The sequence below is a fragment of the Anopheles cruzii genome, unplaced genomic scaffold (assembly GCF_943734635.1).
Source record: "Anopheles cruzii unplaced genomic scaffold, idAnoCruzAS_RS32_06 scaffold01012_ctg1, whole genome shotgun sequence".
Classification (NCBI taxonomy): Eukaryota; Metazoa; Arthropoda; class Insecta; order Diptera; family Culicidae; genus Anopheles; species Anopheles cruzii.
Genome location: NW_026454598.1, coordinates 1 through 5,993, shown reverse-complemented (window position 1 = coordinate 5,993; position 5,993 = coordinate 1). Strand labels below are relative to the sequence as shown.

At 36.4% G+C, this 5,993-nt stretch overlaps 1 long non-coding RNA gene across 1 annotated transcript; it reads left to right on the top strand.

Annotated features, from left to right (window-relative positions):
- Window positions 1–112: 112 nt before the first annotated feature.
- On the top strand, window positions 113–5,949 carry LOC128276360 (uncharacterized). Its single transcript, XR_008269366.1, has 3 exons — window positions 113–214; window positions 865–920; window positions 5,892–5,949. It is a non-coding gene; the product is annotated as an uncharacterized LOC128276360 (long non-coding RNA).
- The last annotated feature ends 44 nt before the right edge of the window (window positions 5,950–5,993 follow it).

The window sequence follows — 5,993 nt, the reverse complement described above, 5'->3', positions numbered from 1 at the left end:
TCGCTCGCATACAAAATGTTGTATGCGTCTTCTAAAAGACCGCACTCATTCAAAATTTTCAGACGGGTTCTCGTGACAAACGCCAAAATGATCGTATTGCGTTTCGAATGAATTTGTTTCGACCGTCTAAAACAATTCTCGTGGAACGGATAGTTTTGTGAAAACGGTTTCTGCAGCGCGATAATGATACCCGCCAAAGCCAAAATATATTAATGTAAGATTTATAGAAATCGTTTAACTTAGATGTTACAATCAAACTTTTAGACAAATGATTGAAGATTATAACAGGTGCAACATTTACTTCCGAAAGCTCATGTTTGCCTAGTTTCGATTGCATATAAACATATCTATAGAATAAAAGAAAAACAAAAGTGTGTCATTCGTAATCAGCGTAATCAGTGCTTTATACAGCAGTTATTTGTGGCAATGATTAGAAGTAAAGAAATAGTCTTCTGCTTTCAAGTTGCAACAGATCGTACTAGTCAATTGGAAGTTACCTGTCTAATCTTATCATTTTTAACAGTTTAATACAACTCCTTTTTTCGTTACATTAGCACAGTGTCAGGATTCTTTGTGCCCATCGGCGTAATTATCATCCACAGCATCATCTTTCCATATTATTTGAATCGACGTTTCAAAGAATCAACAGTCCAAGGCATTGCACCCAATACCATTGCTTGAAACCCATAGCTATTCGTAAGCTTAATCTGTGTACACACAAGAATTAATGGTTCATGAAATAATCTTTATGAATTTTTATTTTTATTACGCTTTGTCCGTTTTTCAAGCTTTTCGCAAAGCCATGAATTTCTGCATAAAAAGTGTACCATTGTCCTCTTTTCTCTCGTTCTACTTGATTTATAGTTTGATCGTAAGAATCGTCCCATTAAATTTAAAGGCACAGATATCGAGATTCAGAAGTAAGTCTTGATAAGGGCAACATGATTGTATTTTTGCATGTATTTTGCATATTTACAAACGTGGTTCTAACATCCAATCAGAACAGCGATTTGTAAGATTGCTATTCTTATTTTCTTGATTTTTTTGAGTAGGAAAATACCGACCAAACGACCATTGGATCGTCAACCGCCTGTGGCTAAGTTAAGTTAGTTAAATAAGATAGAAATTGAAGCGATGAACAATTAAATTAACATTATACGATTTTACAAAATGAGGAGGGATTCGAGGTGCAGTCTATTTTAAAGACAATAATACATTGTCCTTCATTTTATTCCTTTTAAAAGGAGTCACTGATACATGAACTAAATTTTATTCTACACGCAATCATAGATGTAATACTCATGTATTCGTTCTAGGGGGTTCACACTCATTTTCCTGTAAAGTGTAGTAAAATTGATCCATCTTAATGCGTGTTATTTTTATTACGGATTCAAGCGTCTCAAAAGAGATGTTCAATGTGCATATATAACAATAATAATTTTCACCCTTTCATCGCATTCAAACAAGTGTTTTACTTGATAGTTTGCCCCCTCTTACTTGTGTATTCATTCGGACAAAATGTAGGAGCCATAAATGTTTTGAAAATTGGCCTTTATGATGCCTCGGATGAGACAGAACTTACCTGTACTGCGAACGAATTTCTATTCCTTTAACCGGTTTATGCTAACAATTTCCTTTAAAAGCTTTTATACGCGATTCCTGTGGAGCTGGCCAGAATGTACATCACAGAATCGAAGGCTAGCAAAATTGTAGGAAACTTACGGCTTCCGATTCTGAGCTCGTATTCCCTTTAGGCATGCCGAGTTTACCAAAGATCTAGCACATTCGCTACATTATTATTACGTCCAGATACATGCTTATTATAAGGTTCCTCCAAGGTGCAGTGGTTACAAGCGGCACACTCCCGTGCTTTCAGATTCCCTCACCATGGCCCTAACACTGCAGACGAATCGATAACCAGGATAACCAGGCCAATTCAATGCCTTTCGACCATTAAAGAGACGAGACCTGAAAGCGATATATCGCCTCCATTTATTGTTATGGTACTCGCGAGCCTCCGTGACGTCCGCCACCTGGTATCATGCACCACTGGCCAAGCGCGCTACAGGGTGCAAACGAGGAGAAAACAAATCACCATTCTTAAGTTCGCCGGCGGGCGCTGGGCTCAGGTTTCAAACATAAAAGGTGATGAATTTAAAAACTGCTCCGCTGACCCGTGGGAAGGTAGAGAGAGGAATAAAAATCATGGGTTAGCGCTTCTCTTCTGCTTCGCGGTATTCCGAGACAATTAGAGATTAGTAGGGTATGGTCTCGAAACGATATTTTCGTTGATTGGTGGACAGAAAATTATCTTATTTTCAACACCACATTTTCTCGTTCTCACCTTCGACGAGATGAAAAAGCACACAGCCGACGTACGGGCAGCCATAATTATTGGGTTACAATGATTATTCTCATAAAATTTTAACAATGCTTCTAGTGCAAATTGGAGCAAATAATTATTACAAATTCACAATTAGATATGTCACAACGGTCGTCAGTCGTATAGTATCAACGATAAATACTTACTTACTCACCTTACTTAATTACTTACTTACTTAATTGAATATCAAACATGAATAATCTCGGTTAGTTCGCAAGGATAAATTCAAAACAAATCAGAATTTTTATCAGTTTTATGTTAGAACCAAAATACTGTCGAAAAAAGTTCGATATAATAATTACACGATTTTTAATACATTGTGAATTTGGTGCTCGTTCGTAATAGGCTAAACAATTCTAAAAAAAATAAGGTGTTTATGTATTGTGTAACAGACAGTGTAATTATCGCCCAAAACAAAGGTTGACATGAAGCACGTACAGACGGTTTCGACTATTCAGCAATTTCAAAGGCCAAAGCATACTTAGCAAAAAGCAAAACACGTGCCCAGAAAGTAAAACAGTGCCATTATTTCACTTAATCTTAGCCGAAAGTATGAGACAAAGTGTATTTGAGTTTCCACCCAAAATATATTTTCTCCAATAGTCGCCAAGTATATAGACAATATTGAAGAAGCAAGGAATTGGCCAATTGAAAGTAGTATCCATGATAACATCGAATATCGCATTCTTTGACGCGTAGAAAGCTTTTCGTAGAAAGCCTACTCTATCCCACAAAAAAGCAATCGCTACTCATATTACAAGTTTTTCAAGGCTGAAGTAGAGCATGGTTTTGGAGGCATGAACAAACATCAATGTTATGATATTTAGATGCACAGATATTGAAAATTAACGCCATGAATATATTTGGCAGTCTTAAATTCCGGCAAATAGGATAGCGTTTTGTCACATCACACAGTAGGAAACCAATTAGATTTAAATATTCTGTATGCTCTTCTTGTATGTTTTCAAAATATACGGAACTCGAAATTCTTAGTTCCGTACCAAATTTCTCTAAGGCTCTCAAAGCTATATTTGACGGCAATGTTAAGCTGCCTAACTATGCGTTAATCAACATTATTTGTAGCGAGCATGCTGTGCAAGCATGCTGCTGGTTAGTTTATTTTTTAACACAACGGTTGACTATGTAAGCAGTTGTTTACTGTTAAAAAAATCTTTCCTTAGACTAACAAGTTTAAGAACTTGGGAAATCGCGACACGCGTTTCAGAAAATGGGAACTCATTGATTGCAACGAAAGTCATAAAATGGGCCCAATGAAAACATAAGTTTACATTGCATGTATCAAATGCATGCATACGTGCTGTGTTTTACGACTGTGGGTATAAGCACATTTTTTTGTGAATGTTTAGAAACTGCTATATGCTGGAACCGCATAGCGATTGAAATGTATGAGGCGAAAACAAATTAAGATATTGAAAAGGCGTATTATTTAGCTGGGAATTATTGTCATTATGTCAAATAAATCTTACATCTACTCCCAGTTTCTGTTTAATTTTCATAAATAAATTATAGCTTTGTTTTTATTTTGCTTCGTTTTATGTTACTGAGCCATTCATTCAGTGTTGCTCTTCGGCTTATAGGTCAGCGTTTTTAGGTCAATTTTAAAGATTTTCTAGCAATGGATTTATTAGATGGTAATGATGGATAGGTTTTGAGAACGCGTTGTTTATTCTATTTCAAGTGTGTCGATTCCTGTTTGCGTGTCATTGATTTCTAACCATTTCGATGTTGCACGTGTGATGTTATCGTGAGATGGTGGTATAAGTGAAATTTAAAATAATAACTTTCTAATTATGTGCAAACTTTTGGCAATTAACTTTCCATGCGACGTTAGAACTATTTATTTTGCTTATCAAGTTTGTAATGGTAGTTAGTTAGTAGTTCGCATTCATTGTAACTGTATAGTAATGATTCATATGGCCCATTGGTTTTTCTTTTCATTTTGTAAATTTCGTTTTTTTTTGTAGTCGAAATGTTCTTTTTTGTGTGTTATATTGTAATTCCGTTTGGTCTTGTGCTGCACCAACTCTGATTTGATTAGAATGGTAAAACCCACGCTATATAGCTTTGGATTTATTCAATGCGTTCTTTTTGTTTTCTTACACTGTACGTATGTTATGTTTGTAGTTCCATATCATCGTATCTGTATGTAGCTATTTTTGGTTGCAAAAATAAACCATAATACTCAAATACGTTATAACTGTAGCTTGCATGAAGACCGATCCTAGCGCTCTAAGGTATGTACAATGCTATGAACTGAACCTATTGTAATGCTTCGAGGAGAATTATTCGTTGATGAAATTATTTACCTTCGTCTTTCCATTACTATAAAATAGTGTGTAGCCTAATTATTTACACTGTCTGGCACTTATTATATGCTAGTAATTACTTATACATTCTCTTCGTCCATTCTTTGCTTCTTTGAGGTATTAAAAAAGGAATCTAAACACAACAAACTCACCTTAAACCGATTGCTTTCATCCAATTGGCGATTATTTTGTTCACATTCTGGCTTGCTCACGCTTTATTCTTCAACTCCTGGAACATTTAAAGAGAATGTGAGAGGAAAACGAAAGCGGAAAGATTTGTTGAACCTGCCAGATTTTCTTAATCATGATCGTGCATGGCTGGAGCAGAAAACAGAAACTCAGTTGATTTCGTCGATCCCGGAAAAGGTAACCTTGGATTAAAATTCCATCTCAACACAATTGGCTTTAGCTCGGAACCAATGGGATGAGCGAGGTTTAATGGGGGCAAGTAATTCATCTGATCCAGCATATCCCTTTCTTGTGGCCTAAATGATTTTTTCGGTTCCGTGAATCTATATCATCCAGTGAGTGGGGTCTGGAAAAAATTTTAGGTAATTTTACTTTCCGTGTTTCCGGTTCTTAGCGGCATTTTGTTGGAGTACTTTTCTATTTACAAATCTTGCCATAGCTACTCTCTCTTCCTATCGCAGCTTAAAAATCAGATTAGAAATCGCAGGTATTGTTTTACTATCGATAATTTGAAGCTGAGAAACTGATAAATCGCTGTGACTAGAACAATGTTACCTTATCGGTTTTATGCAACGCTCACTGGTTGTCTAATACCAACACTCCATTTTTCTTGTGGATGCGACTTTGCATGGAAATATCATTGATATAACTCACCGTGGAACAATTTCGTGGCCGTTTCCTTGCACCCAGAAGGATTCTTTCGCAATTCAATTCCCGCTAAAGGCACTGCATGAACTACTGTCATTCGGCAGATCGCAGGAAACTTGCAAATGTTCCTTTTTGTACCAAATCGCTCGATTTTGATTCATTCTCCACTTTCTATGCGTCGCAATCATTGCTTCTATGTTCTGACAAGTAAATGCTCCTGTGGTGTCTTAAAATCAATGTTGGGCGTCGTGCTTGAACGTACTTGTAAACACTCTATAGAAAGCGACCGCAAACAAGAGGAATAAAAACTAAACTGTGTCTCGAAAACATTCAACAACTTCTAGGGATACTGGAATCTTTTTAGCCTCAAGATTCGTTCGACGTGTACATTCTCACTCTTACACTCTGTTAATCGCAGTAATCTTCCATTTCAACGGTGCAGATTG